The following is a 15,223-nucleotide window of genomic DNA, read 5'->3' as shown; positions in this document are numbered from 1 at the left end:
TGGTTATGGAATGATAAAGACATCTTGCATTGATTTCCTTTGTGATGAGGGTAACAGTTTTCTAGGCCATGTTGAATTTTCTAGTGCTAAGTGTGAAGTAAAGTTGAATGATGTTTCAAAAATGAATTATACTTCTAAAGAAAAACCATATCCTATGTAAAAAGACTTATCTATTTCAAGGAATACTATAAATATGACTTATAAATGTGAGAAATATTTGATGATCATGGTTGGTTACAAATTAGAGATATATGTCTCTACAAATAAAACAGATCTTGAAGAATGAAATCTATGCCATTCATTAGCCACTATTCTATGATAAATTTGATCTAAACCACATCTCTGCTATTCATAAAAGAAATATATGTTATGTTCACAAAGAGATCTAAATTCAGTATTTTTTTCGCTTCTAACCATGTGTAAGATCTACAAATTTGACATAGATCTAAGCAACTTATCCTTCGATGATCCTTTTCACCATGATATCTCAAATGCAACATGTAGAGAAATAATTTTCCAAGAGGTATATAGAAACAATGAGTAGTTAAATCATGCAGAAGTCAAAATAGCTATGATGTTGAATGTAACATGGCTTCTTTTGATGATTGTGGAAGGTTCTTGCTTGAGACTGATTTTTCCATCATAAATCAATGAGAGACCTTACACTCCTACATGTAGGGGGGTTTTAAGACAATATTTGAGTCAATTGTCTTAACTTAAGACAAAAAGAAACTTGTTTATTGTCTTAAATATTGTCTTTAAGCAAGTGTCTCAAAATATAATGTTTGAAAAATTTGTCTCTATAAAGACAATATAAAACACATATTATTATTGTCTCTATAAAGACAAGAATTATTGTCTATTAAGAGACCATTTCATTTGTCTCTCTAGAGACAATTTTGTTTTTCTTTGTAGAGACACTTTCATTTTTGTCTCATTAGAGACAATTACATTTTTGTATTTTTAGAGACAATAGCTGAGATTAAAAACATATTGTCTCTATAGAGACTATATCTCCATAATTCAAACTATTGTCTCTCTAGAGACAATGTAAAAAAATATTTAAAAACAAATTAATAAAATCATTTTGAAAGTTCTTTCAAAGTAGTTTCACATTCAAAGTTCCCAAATAGTGATTTTAATTATCGTAAATATTTGTTGTTTATGGATACCAACAGAATAAAAAATAAATAAATCCATTATTTTTAACGCTAACATCAAAGTAATTTTAATCTAAATGAAAAAACAATTCTGGAAAGAAACATTGAAAATAATAAGGCAACACACTTATATTTTCTGAAAATGCATTCACGACATTTGAAAATGTAGGATCCTCAGTTGGAACTTCATTTTAAGACATATTATGAGTCAAAAAAGAAATTTTCTAGATTTCTCCATCGTACAAGAGGGTTTACTCTCTAACATAGAAATTCAAAGCTTGAATCACATTAAATGGTGGAAATTAAATTCATATCCAGTTGTTAAACCACAATCTCAATACCCTTTTATAATTGGAATTGGCTTCCTTGATAAAAAAAAGTTGTAATAATGTATATGAATTTGAATTTACAATTGACTGGAAATTTTGTCTTCATGAAGGTTTTACAAAACATAAAAATTGAGATAGTTCCTAGCAACATGATATAGGCCAATTCTCAATCTATTGGTGACCTACATAATTATCTTCTCCACTATTGGCTTTCACAATTCAAGTTGGCTCCATCTCCTGTTGCAGCCCATGAATTGTTGTAATTGGTATCCAAATTGGTGGTGATATAGTTCCTGAGGAAGCTTCATATCCAATGAATCTAATTTGGGTAATGAACTATTATGATCAACTTCATAACATGCTGAAGTTGCAGAAAAGTCTCTATCACTAGATTTTTTCTGGGCATTTAATCATTTATTGGAGGCACACCAAACCACCCATCCTTCTTCCTGTTAATAATAAAATAATAAATTCATGTAAGGCAAGTTTTATACCATTGCTCAACCATTTCCAAGACAGCTACTTACTAAAATAAAATAAAATAAATGTAGTGTGTACCTGAAACAGAAATGTGTTCACTCTTAGTATTTATTCATTATCACTTGCCTTGTCTTTCCTGATTCCCCAGAGAACCTGCAAATGAAATAGTAGAGTCTCTTTATTTTTTTATAATAAAACCCCTGCCATCTTTATAATAATTAATAATTGAAATAAAAATAAAATTCTGCAAACTTATTAAACTCTCAATATAAAAATGGTTCAAAAACAAAATCAATATACTCTTTAATATAAACATAAATTTTAATGATGATACCATCTCTATTTTTGGTTGGTAGCACTGTTTGTTCCCACTAAAAGCCCAGAAATGTTGTGAATACTAGTGAAAATACGAGGTAAGTTTCAAACCCTTTTAAAATGAAAGTACATCACCTATTTTTCTCTGCAGTGGGATGGGAAGTATTTAAAAACTCTTATTAGAAGAGTGAACAAAATCTCTGGCTAAAACTTGTAGAATCTCAATCAACATTAATACTCAACAATCATTTCGGATTTTCCGTAAATGAGGAGATAGGGGAGAGAGAAGTGAAGTCTTCCACCTAGCCAGATGACGTGAGATCAAGTGGTGATTGAACTGGAAAAAATCAAACGGAGAAGAGGCAAGTTGGTTAAAAACATAATAAATGTCCTCCTTCCCAGCAAACTACTCAATTGGATGGTACTCTGGCTATTGCAGTAAATCACATAGAGAACTCTCCAACAAATTCCACTACTTATTACAATAATGAGTTGGAAAGCATGAGAAAATGATTTCAATGAAGATAGGTTGAGCAAAATGAATCTTCATTCAAAAGGGTTGGTGGTTTGCATTCCCCTGGAGTGTTGGTAGTGTGGAGTATCACCAATATGGTCTACTAGAAATTGCTGCAAAAGGTGCAAAGACATGCCGATAGATTTTTTTAAATTGTTACAATAATATGAGGAAAGCATTTATAAATACGTATGCCATATATATTGAAAAAGTTAAATTTTAGTGGTGTATAACTGTTCAGTCTTATGTATTGTGGTCTTATGCATACAAGTGATGGCTTCAAGGTGGTTTCCCTGGGGTAACTAGTTTAGCATTCTACATGCCTCTTTTGAATGCAAATGCAATATAATATAAATATACACATAAATATAAAATAGATGCTCCTGTGACACTCTACTTATGAGGTTTTTTGGTAAATGACACTCCCACTCTGTTGCGTGTTCTCGCAACTTATGTTGAAAGAAATTTAATAGAAGAGTGAATTAGAGATATATCATAAGATCTATACCTTCAAGTAACATAAACGATATGGGTATGCTGAAGGATAAATCCTTTAACCAAAGTGAAGGAAAAACATGATGACAAATTGCCCAATCAAGAATTTTAAGGAGCAATTTGCAGCAATTAATAAATCTATCATATAGGAAGATGCATCTTCAAAGCTACAAATATCCAAAAATAGCATATGGTGGGAACAACAGTAGTAGTTACAAACCCAAATGAAGTAGAAATATTTTAAGGAAATTAAGGAGACATTGTTATAGACATTTTTGTGCCTTACAGCATTGAGCATGAAATGTCCATAATCTAAGGGATCCAAAGTCCCTAAACATGTTGTTCCTACCCCTAGAGGAACAAGGCTAACAAACCACAGCAATTCACAGAAGTTCTCCACCAGAAACTGCTAAAAAACAAGTCAATTCAGGATCAATTCAGTGGCTCCACTAGCTGTCTGTGCTGAATGTCAAAGTCAACACTAGCTACCTGCGCTGAATGTCAAAGCCAACAGTGGCTACCTGCGCTGAGCGAGAGTTGACATGTGGCAAGTTCATTCCACGAGGTGTAAAAACCCAGGAAGCTTCCAAAATCTTCCTCAATGACACTTGCCTCAGGGAATTCGACTGGTGATGAGTAAGAGGTTCCAAATCTCCAAGTGGAAGCAAGAACCTCCAAGTGGAATCAAGAACTGACAGAGGGAGAGGACACTAGTCAGATCTCAAGCTGACTCATCCTCTCTCCAGACATCTATATATGGATCTCTCCTCCATGAGATCTAGAGGTTGGAGGCTGGAATTTTGTTATTGCAAAGAATTGTTGTTGGTTTGAGATTGGAATCATTGGGTGCTTAATGCTTTGAAGGGGGTGAAGATAGGAATTCCATTTGCTGGGAAGGAGATGCTGGATTGGAGCCCTCTGGGTTGTATCTCTTCCTGAACCTTGTTATTCATCAATAAAGCTATCTTGGTTTCTCCTATATACTGATGTATCTTTGATGTATGATTGCATTAGTATGTTTAGTTTATTTCTAATCTTGAACTAGTTATGAATACGAATCCATGTATTGTGTAGTGTTCTCTTCTTGTGATCTTGCAGAAACCTCTTGAAGTTGGGCGAGCGAGAAGGCAAGCAGCTGGGAACCCTCAAAGAGAAGAGAGATCGGATCGAGGGACAAACGGAAGACACCGGTTAGTCCATCTATCTCTCTTCATTCTTAATTCATAAAGGAAGAATACTAGAATAGCTGTCTCTGTTTGTTGCTAAGGCACTGTCACACTTTAGGTGGATAGGATCGTCCTGCATAGGCATTTTTCCCCACAACAAGTTGGTGACGCCGCTGGGGAGATCTGTTTAGTCATTTTATTTGTGTTTCTATCATTGTTTGTTTCATAGACTTGACAGCAACAATCGAACTGCATCTGCTATTCCCGGATGCAAAGTAGACAGTTGCTGCTTTGATCCAATCACTGGATTTGTCTATGATCTGAACAATGGACTCACAAATGATTTGATGATCCTTTGTGATAGATCTTAGTACCCCCTCAAAGCATCCCTTTGATTGCACCTTGCTTGTTGCCTTTATTTGGCCTGAAATAGTAGATTAATCAGCAATCTGTGACCCAGAACCCAGTGAGAAACTCTCGTTTCTCCTTCAACACGACCCCTGTGAAGAGGTTCTGCATTTCAACGCAGGTCCCGTGAAGGCTACCTGCGTTGAATGTCAAAACCCCTGTGTTGAGGTTGCGCTGATCCAGTTAGGTCTTGTGCAGCTGGGGTTCTCTGCTCTGTTATGCCTTTTTTTGATCTCTGATTTTTGCAGCATGTAACCAGCATAGGTACCAGTCTGATAAATCCTTTTCTCTGCTTAAATTCCGCCTCCTTTTGTACGAAAAGACTGTGAGTGTTTTTTATGTGTTTGTGGCGTCATTTACAGTTTTCCTTTGCAAGAGTGAAATAGTCATCCTATAGCCCTTGATTCAAATATGTTGATTGTGATCTTAGGAGAGAGTTCATTGGCTATTTATAGTTGACTATACATTTACTTTTGCTTTTGGTTTGAGTTTGTCTCTTTTAAGTGTCGAAACAAGTATTCATTTCGAAAATTGTTAAGTGTTGTAATCTCTTCTACCCTTCCTGATTTCGAAAAAGTAAACTTGTTTGTATTTGTCATTTAAAAGCAAATTCAAAGTCGTACAAAAAGCTTTCTTTTTAGGCATCAATACTAAGAAAGCGGAAAACAAACACCTACATTGTGCATTTGCATCTTGATAGCTTGCATGCTTGATTTAGGAAAAGTGCATTAGAGTGTGTTGATTTCTCTTTGAGAAAAGATGGTGTCTTTCTTTTCCCTTTGTAGCTAGGATTTTCATAGTTGAAAAGATATAAAGCTTGCTTATCATCTTTAGACTGCATTTAGGAATTGTATCATACATCTCGTGGTGATCCAGAAAGGCAAACTTCTAAAAAGATCAACCTAAAATAAATTGAATGAACTTAACAACGCTTTACAACATAACGCACAACATAGAGGTCTAGGCTAGAGACGTGTTCCGGCGTCGTAAAGCCTGGTGACTATCGATCTCGCTGATGGTGGGTGATTCCTCCTGAGGGACGATAGCGCCAGTACGGATTGTGCTCCCACGTACCGTTGCGTATATACTGGGAGACCCCTATAGGCATAAAACCTTTATCCTTAGGAAGCCGTGTCGACCGCCCTACTGATCGCAATGCACTGAACACAGCATTCAGGAAGATCGACCACCCGTACCCTAAAAAGTATTCTGCGGTTTTGCGAAAAGTTTGGCACACCCTCTACCTAGAACTCCAGAGCAGTTCCTTTTAGCCTTTTTCAGACTCTATAATGGAAAAAGTCCATCCGAGCATTTGTGACTTCGGGCTCGTTAAAACATCGAAGGAGACTAGAGTCATCTTTTGCTTTTTCTCCACTCTTTAAAATTGAAAAAGCAAGTTGTGTCTAAGCCTCGTTAAAAATTATTTTAAACGGAATAATCATCACCATTCCCTCGTTGATCTTCGAAGTTAGTCTCTTTTCATCGTAAGTTCTTGTAGAATCGCTAAAAAATCTTTTGGATAGACTAGATATGTCTGAACAACCGTCGACATCCAGGACTGTGTCATCCGACACAGCAGCGGCAGAGCCTCCTGCTGCTACCCAAACGATGTTCGATGGTATACCATCTGTCCCAGCAAGTTATCAACAACAAGCTGGAGTCCCATCAGGGACTGCTTCGACGACATGGTTAGTTCCTATTTCTTCATCCGGATTATCATCTGGTATTTCTTATGTTGAAACTCAACAAATTGATCCAATGTGTCTTCAAAGGCCAATCTGCCCTTTAAGTATTGGATTGCCACCATATGGAGGGCAGTATGCCTTTTCATTGTTCCCTCCCAGAGAACAACCATATGGGAGTTTACAACAAAGTTTAGGTCAAACTGGAATTACATCCAGCGGTTGGGTACCAATACTGCCTCAGCAACCAAGGGTTGTATATTCAATGCAACCAGTCCACCCTGTGTCGAATATTCCCACTATACCTGTTATGGTTACTGCGTCACAAGTACAAGCGCTACCTGTTGTATGTCAACCCCAACAGCCTCAGGTTGCAATACAAAAGCCTCTTGTCTCAACGACTCAATCACAACCTCAGGTTAGTGCCTCCTTATCTGGAGCGACTGAGGATCAAACAAGTACTGTGACTCCTCATCTTGGTCAATCATCCAGTATTGGTCAACAACAAATGGTTCAACAACCAGAGCTGGTTCAAACTCAACAATCCCCATTCCAGCAATCATATCGAGGACCTGAGCAACAAGTCTTTGTAAGTAATGGGCAATCGCATTTCCAAAGCGGTAATCAACAACCATATTATAATGGTTATGCCCATCAACCTTGTCAAAGTTGCCAACATCAAATACATTATGCTGGTATGCAAAGACCCACTGCTCAGGCGATTCCATCTTATCCTGGGTATGATTCGCCTAACCTGAATCAACAGTTGCCCTTTGTAGCAACTCTAGAATTACCAGATCTAAACCGGCTGATGAATGATCCAATTGCTTATGCCCCTTGGTGGCCAGCGATTCCGCATAAACTTCCGTCAGATATTCCTAAATTTAATGGAAATCCGGGTGAAGATCCGTCGAATCATGTGATGACATTTCATCTGTGGTGTTCATCAAACACCCTAAACGATGATTCGATTAGGCTTCGCCTTTTTCAGAGGGCGTTAACTGGTCCAGCGGCAAAATGGTATATTGAATTTCCTAGAGCTTCGTTCAACAACTTCAGTACCTTAGCCATGACTTTCTTAACCCATTTTCAATTACCGATAAGGTATGAAATGGGAACCGAACTCCTAACCAACTTCAAACAGACAATGGCCACTCACATATCTGATCATATACATGAGTGGCGACGTCGTCGTAGGATGGTAAAAACGTACGTTCCCGATCAGCTATTAGCTGAATGGTTTATCAAATCCTTACTTCCTACAATCACGGAAGATGTGGCAAAGGGGGGAGTCGTAACAGAAGAGCAAGTAATCGCTCGTGCGCAATATCTGGACTTGGTCTATACGCAGTCTGGCACGCTCTACGACAAAATACCTGACGCCCCTAGACCGGAATTCTCAATTCCTCCTCCTCCTAAATCAAACAATGACTCTCATGCCATCGATGGCATGATTGGCACGACAGACATGAAATCGACAAAGGCTACATCTAAAAGGGCCCGTAAGATTTCCAGTCAAAATGCAAATGAGGAAATTCTTGCCTCGTAAGTAAATGCCACGTCGACCGACAAGGGCAAACAACTGAAGAAACCAGGGGGCAAGAAGAAAAAGAAAGGGAGAAAAAGGAAACCCCCTGCGGGGTGTCATATATGCGATGAGGATCATTGGACGAGAGATTGTCCACATATAGCTGAAGTTAAGAAACTCTTTAAGAGTTCAAAAACCTCAGCAGTATTGACTGATCCGTTTCCAAGCCTGGGTACCAAACTGGTTGCTAATCAAAATGCTTCCCGATCCCAAGTGCTTATGTTGTCTATCTCAAAGTAGCAAAATGATGCTTTGGCAAGGAATAAAGATTACGGGAATCCACAGGTGTCGAATAACAAGGCTAATGAACAACCTAGTAGCTCGACAACAACTTTTTCCAAAGTTGTGCCACCCACCATTCCTGAACAAATGATAAAGTTGCCAAAGGGAGTAGTGTACAAGTCGACATTTAATCCTCGTGCAAAAATAGCACAAAATTATAATATAATAGAGGACCTGGCCCAATCGCCGTCCGCTATGTCGACGCTTGAGGTACCGCAAAATTGCCTCTCCCAAGAGCAAGCTTTATTATCAGCAATAGGTGAAATTGACCCAATGGAATCCAATCTTGTGGCCTTTGATCATAAAGGATATGACCCTCAGTTACCAGCTCAACTAGCTTTCCTTATTCAAGTGAACGCCCTCAACAAAACTGTTCATCGAACAATTATTGATGAGGGGGCATCTACGTGTATTATGTCGATGAGTTTCTGGAAGAATTTAGGCTCACCACCCTTGTCGAGATCGTCAACGATGCTAAAAGCATTTGATGGACGATCATACACTCCATACAGGATTTTAAGTAACTTGCAAGTTGAACTAGGGGGCAAAACAGTAGGAATTGATGTTGAAGTAATTGATGGAAACCTCGATTACAACATCCTACTGGGAAGGCCCTGGATATATGCCATGGCTGCAGTTGTGTCGACCTACTTGAGGAAGATTGCATTTCCCTTTCAAGGAGGAATTACAGTCATCGACCAACAAACTTTCCTCCCCGACAGTTTACAAGTTACGGGAAGCATTCCAATGATCCATGGAAGCAATCATTCGCTTCAAAATATTGGAGTACGTGTCCTAAAAGACCCTGCCTTAATGGGTACTTTTGCCCTACCGCCTGCAAGTAATCTGGCATAAGTGGCCACAGTGGAAACCTACAATATGAAATTTTCTATATCTAATGGATTCGGAAGATTCCTAAACATTTTGTCAGCGTGGATCATCGTCCTGATAGAAATACTGTAAATACAGTGGGCTCCGAGGACGGTTCTAATCTCGTGTCAACCTCGTTAAAAAATGAAACAAGGAGTCATGAGGATAGTTCTTTTACTGTGTCAACCTCATTAAAAAATGAAACAATCCCCTTTCCAAATCTCAAAGGTAAACCTTCATTCCAACCACCAAGTTGAATGCAATGAAGCTTGGGGGGCATGCACCTTGATTTGTGTTATTATGCTGGGGGCATGCAAACTTATCACGAGCAGTGATACTGTAGGGTTCAAGCTTGTTAAAAAATAAACCCGCCATGAGCAGTGTTACCGCAGGGTTCAAGCTCGTTAAAAAATAAACCCGCATCGAGCAGTTTTAGCACACAGTTCATGCTCGTTAAAAAATAAACGCAAGATCCGAGCAGTTTTAGCACATAGTTCATGCTCGTTAAAAAATAAACATAAGATCGAGCAAATCTTTCCACCCGCGTTTAAGCTCGTTAAAAAATGAACTACCCGATAAATAACCACTGTGAATGTAACCTTATCAGCCATTAAAGCCTTGGTCGTGTTTGCACCGTCACCTCCACTTTTCATTTGGCCGATCGTTCACCTCCATATGATTGTTTACCCATTTTGAGGAACATCTGCGAAGAGTGATTTCACTAGCCATCCTTATGACACTGTCGTGATTGGAAAATTCCAACATGTACCTGGAATCAGCTGCTAACCCGTTTTATCACTGGTTCCTCAAAAGACGAGTCTTCTTTAAGCTCTTTTCATCTGACTCATAAAATATGAAAAGATTTCCGAGTCCTTGGCCTTCCAGCTCGTTAAAGGGACAGGAAGTGTTATCCCTCCTCTAGATTTTAATCTTTTTGGACCTGAGGGATTATTGCACAAAAAGATCGAGCGCTTGTTTTATTCGGCTCGTTAAAACTATCGAAAACTCATCCCTTCTGTATTGTTTTATACTTTTTCGGACATAAGGGATTAGATGACGAAAAAGGACTTTTGGAGTTAACTTTATGTACCTTTTCAGACTCTCTAAAAATGAAAAGGACCGAGTTATCCTTGTCATTAGACTCGTTAAATGCATTAAATAGCGACAAACTTTTCTTTAGACGAGAACGAGTTTCACTATCGCTAGGCTCGTTAAAACATAGCGATGGGCTTGCCCGAAGGGCAGGTTATAGAACAAGCATATGTTATCCTCCTCAAGCTTGACAAAAATAAAGAGGTACTGGTCAGCAATGACTGGGGAAAAATTGGGAGAAACTAAAGAAAACTTTGATGGTAGCAAGTCACTCTTGAACATGACACTTTTCCTCCATACCACAATCGGGTTGGGTTGTTTCATTCACCGGTCACATCACCATGGTCTCGCCATACCATCCATATTTGGGGTAATGCTACCGATCCATCGCATCAGTGTCACCATATGTTCAAGAGAAGTCGTTCAGAAAAGTCAACCATGTCCCATCCACTGCCATACATTATCCTTCATCCTTTCATGACCGCCACCCTGAATCATATGTCACAGATCGTTTTCACCTCCATCAAAATCATTAGCTCCGTTCCGTGTCATTGATGTGGGATTCATTAAGGCCCTCCTTTGACGGATCGCTTCTTGTCGACATCAGCTCATTATCCAAGAAGTTGATCTAGGAACAACCCCTTCAGTACTTTGAAGCTTGCATGCCTCAATGGCAAGTTTCTCACTTCCGGCGACAGGTATACATCAATGACCTTCGACTGAAAGATTTTGCGTGGTGTTCGACGCCAAGTCCTTTATTCACACCACGTGAATTGTACTGCAATACCTTGAGGGTCATTATCATTATCGGTGATTCCTCTCGCGCTTGTTAACGGTTTACCTCATTGACTGGTAATCAAGCGATGTCTTTCCATGTTCGACTTCAGAAAATTTCTCACATGGATCGACTTGTACTTAGAGTGAAGATCGAAAGAGTTTGAAGACCCCGGATCTAGTTTCATCCATCCGGGCTGCGATATATATTCAGGAAAAATAAAGGCATTGACATGTACATCATTGCAGCAGATAATCATCCTACCCAAAGGATGATAATTTCATCAAAATTATCAGTCTACCACCAGATGATTGTCTGTTCTATGTACAGAAAAATGAATTTATAAAGCTGAGCATGGGAATGCCCACCTCAGTTAGATCATGAAAGCAGTATGAAAAATAATGTATTGCATTGTATCTTATTACAGGTCTCCTCCCAGCATTGGATGAACTTCGGATCCTCCTGATAAAGCATTTCACCCGATAAACGGCCTCATACTTTAGGAGGCAACTGTTATAGACATTTTTGTGCCTTACAGCATTGAGCATGAAATTTCCATAATCTAAGGGATCCAAAGTCAACAAACATGTTGTTCCTACCCCTAGAGGAACAAGGCTAACAAACCACAGAAATTCATAGAAGCTCTCCACCAGAAACTGCTCAAAAACAAGTCAATTCAGGATCAATTCAGTGGCTCCACTAGCTGTCTGCACTGAATGTCAAAGTCAACACTGGCTACCTGCACTGAATGTCGAAGCCAACACTGGCTACCTGCGCTGAGCGAGAGTTGACATGTGGCAAGTTCATTCCACAAGGTGTCAAAACCCAGGAAGCTTCCAAAATCTTCCTCAATGACACTTGCCTCAGGGAATTCGACTGGTGATGAGTAAGAGGTTCCAAATCTCCAAGTGAAACCAAGAACCTCCAAGTGGAATCAAGAATTGACAGAGGGAGAGGACACTAGTCAGATCTCAAGCTGACTCATCCTCTCTCCAAACATCTATATATGGATCTCTCCTCCATGAGATCTAGAGGTTGGAGGCTGGAATTTTGTTATTGCAAAGAATTGCTGTTGGTTTGAGATTGGAATCATTGGGTGCTTAATGCTTTGAAGGGGGTGAAGATAGGAATTCCATTTGCTGGGAAGGAGATGCTGGATTGGAGCCCTCTGGGTTGTATCTCTTCCTGAACCTTGTTATTCATCAATAAAGCTATCTTGGTTTCTCCTATATACTGATGTATCTTTGATGTATGATTTCATTAGTATGTTTAGTTTATTTCTAATCCTGAACTAGTTATGAATACGAATCCATGTCTTGTGTAGTGTTCTCTTCTTGTGATCTTGCGGAAACCTCTTGAAGTTGGGTGAGCGAGAAGGCAAGTAGCTGGGAACCCTCAAAGAGAAGAGAGACCGGATCCAGGGACAAACGGAAGACACCGGTTAGTCCATCTATGTCTCTTCATTCTTAATTCATAAAGGAAGAATACTAGAATAACTGTCTTTGTTTGCTGCTAAGGCACTATCACACTTTAGGTGGATAGGATCGTCCTGCATATGCATTTTTCCCCACAACAGACATTAATAAACAAGGGTGTATATGCAAGGACACAGATTTTAGGCCTCCTAAATGAATGTTGTGGAGAAAAACGATTCTTTGTTTGGAAGTAGCTATCCTTACCAGAGCTGTTAAAATTTGAAATGGTTATTGAGGAGTAATAGAGGCAGCTATTATGATTTTAAATGGCTATTGAAGAATAATAGACAAAGAGTTGCTCACACTCTATGCCTGCCTATGAACAGAAAAATTATGTGGAAAGGCATTGTGGAAGCGATCAAGGTGAGGAAATCTTGATGGTAGTAATTCATGCAACAATGAATAGATAGTTTGTAAAGATGGGCAGTGAGCACCATGAACGTCTGTGTCAGTGACAGCTGGATAAAGAGAATGGCAGAGAAAATTAAAGCCATATATCATATGAATATCTGGCTTTGAGTGGCATGAAGAGTTGGTTATGTTGCCAAAAAATATTGACAAATTTCCAACCCAAAATTGAGGGAGCAATTTGTAGCAATTAATCAGTCTAGCACAGATGACGAATAAAGTAAAAAAATAGACAAATTGTAGACTCAGAGTTCAAGGAGAAGTTGGAAGCAATTAATCAGTCTATCACAGAGGATGATACATCTTCTAACCTACAAGTATCCCAAAGAAGCAGCGAGTGAGAACAACAATGGAAAGTGCAAAAATAGACAAAGTGGTTGCAGTCTCAACAAACTTAGGAGAAATTAATACATAAGAGTTGTATGAAAGGACTGAATTGTTGGCCCTCCCCACTAAATATTCTGTAGCAAAATCATTAGAGTGGACTTGCTTCATTTCTTGGTTGTTATATTGATCACGTTGCAGTGATATTACCCACAATAATAATCTGTCTACAGCTATGGAATATAAAACCATGTTTTGATGTATGGATGTAGATTTTTGGGTTGTTTTATGGAGCAACAAATAGTACATAGATTTTTTCGGTTGTTATCTGATTGGTTTGTGACGCCATTTTCACTTCTGAAGCAATAGATCCATAATTCTAGCACAAACTTATAGGTTATCGGAAAATGTAACATTGAAAAGAGTTGAGAATACATACATAGTTTCCTTCTCAGGTGGGGTTGCCAAAGGTGGTTCCGGGCACGTTTCCTCCAATATCTGGGTTATAACATCAAAGTGTGGAATCCACTTATAATCAACCTTGATGACAAGAAATTTTCCTTGAGTGTTCATATACAAAAACCTATACACCAACGTCTTCAACTTAGCTCCCCCTAATTTCCCACATAAGCATAGGCACAATCTCACACTCGTAATATATTTTAACCATAGCCATAAAGAAATGGTCTACAATGAAAATGAAATATAATATATGGGCCTGAGAACCAGAAAGTTACCAGTCAGGTTTGTCACTGGTATCAATGAACTTCATGTTGCATGGGACCTGTTTTTCGTCGAGAGTAAGCAAAACCCTCTAGCTAAATGGACTTGCTCAAACATGTGTTCAATACATTAAGCTTTACTTCATACATTAAAATGCCTAAAATGCACTGATAGACAAATTGTTTGACAAATAAAGATGAAATAAAAGAAAGGAAATGCAACATTGAATCGTTCTGCTAAGAAAGGGGAAAATGATAGGAAAATTACTTACAGTCCCCAAGGGACCTATGCAAAGATGTGTTCAATACATTAAGCTTTATTTCATACATTAATATGCCTAAAATGCAATAATACACCACAAATTGTTTGACAAGTAAAGATGAAATAAAAACCGAAGAAAACAGGAAATGCAAGATTGAATAGTTCTACTAAAACAAGGGAACATGACAGGAAAAATTATTTACAGTCCCCAAGCTTGTCAGGTGCACATGTGGCAGCCTTAACACAGACTTCCACTGCTTCAGCCATGCTCACAATTTGTGTATTGCCAATCTTCCTCCTCTGAAGCAAGACCCTGGATCTAACACCTTTCTCGCCAAACAAATGGGTACCTGACACCACAATTAAAGGCTTTACGATACAACACCAGTGATTCCAAAGAGTCGCAACACAGATTTTTTACTACAGCAAGGGACGAAGTGGAAGCTACACTAAGCATGGATATCATAGCCATCTCTAACTTATATAAATAGATGTCACTCTCATAGGTTTCCATCCTCCTCATTTTTATGACACTCGTCAGTGGAAGATCACTCTACACTGCAAATCCCCATGTATGAAATGCAAATAACAAATGAATTCATTGTGCAATAAAATCCCCATCACATAAAAGCTAAAATAACAAACTATGAGTTCCTTCCAGAGACCTGTCAACGTGTTTGTCTTTGAGAGACCCTCGTATGCGTTGTAATGCAGATCACAATAATGTTGGCAAGAAATCCAATCGTGCACCATAAGTTTTATGTCCACTGCCATAAATTCCAGGAAACATTCAAACGGTCTCTCTGAGAACCTCGACTTAAAAGGTGGGCACAGATGTTAAGTGGAGAGTGGCTTAAAAATTTGCGCACAGATGTC

At 38.7% G+C, this 15,223-nt stretch overlaps 1 pseudogene; it reads right to left on the bottom strand.

Moving 5' to 3' along the window:
• The window catches only part of LOC149168910 (uncharacterized), a 78,444-nt pseudogene extending 63,625 nt beyond the window's left edge, over window positions 1-14,819 (bottom strand).
• Window positions 14,820-15,223: the final 404 nt, after the last annotated feature.

The sequence above is a fragment of the Pinus tabuliformis genome, chromosome 4_2 (assembly GCF_031772625.1).
Source record: "Pinus tabuliformis cultivar Carrire ecotype Pingquan chromosome 4_2, CPIR1, whole genome shotgun sequence".
Taxonomy (NCBI): Eukaryota; Viridiplantae; Streptophyta; class Pinopsida; order Pinales; family Pinaceae; genus Pinus; species Pinus tabuliformis.
This window is presented reverse-complemented; position numbering and strand designations above follow the sequence as displayed.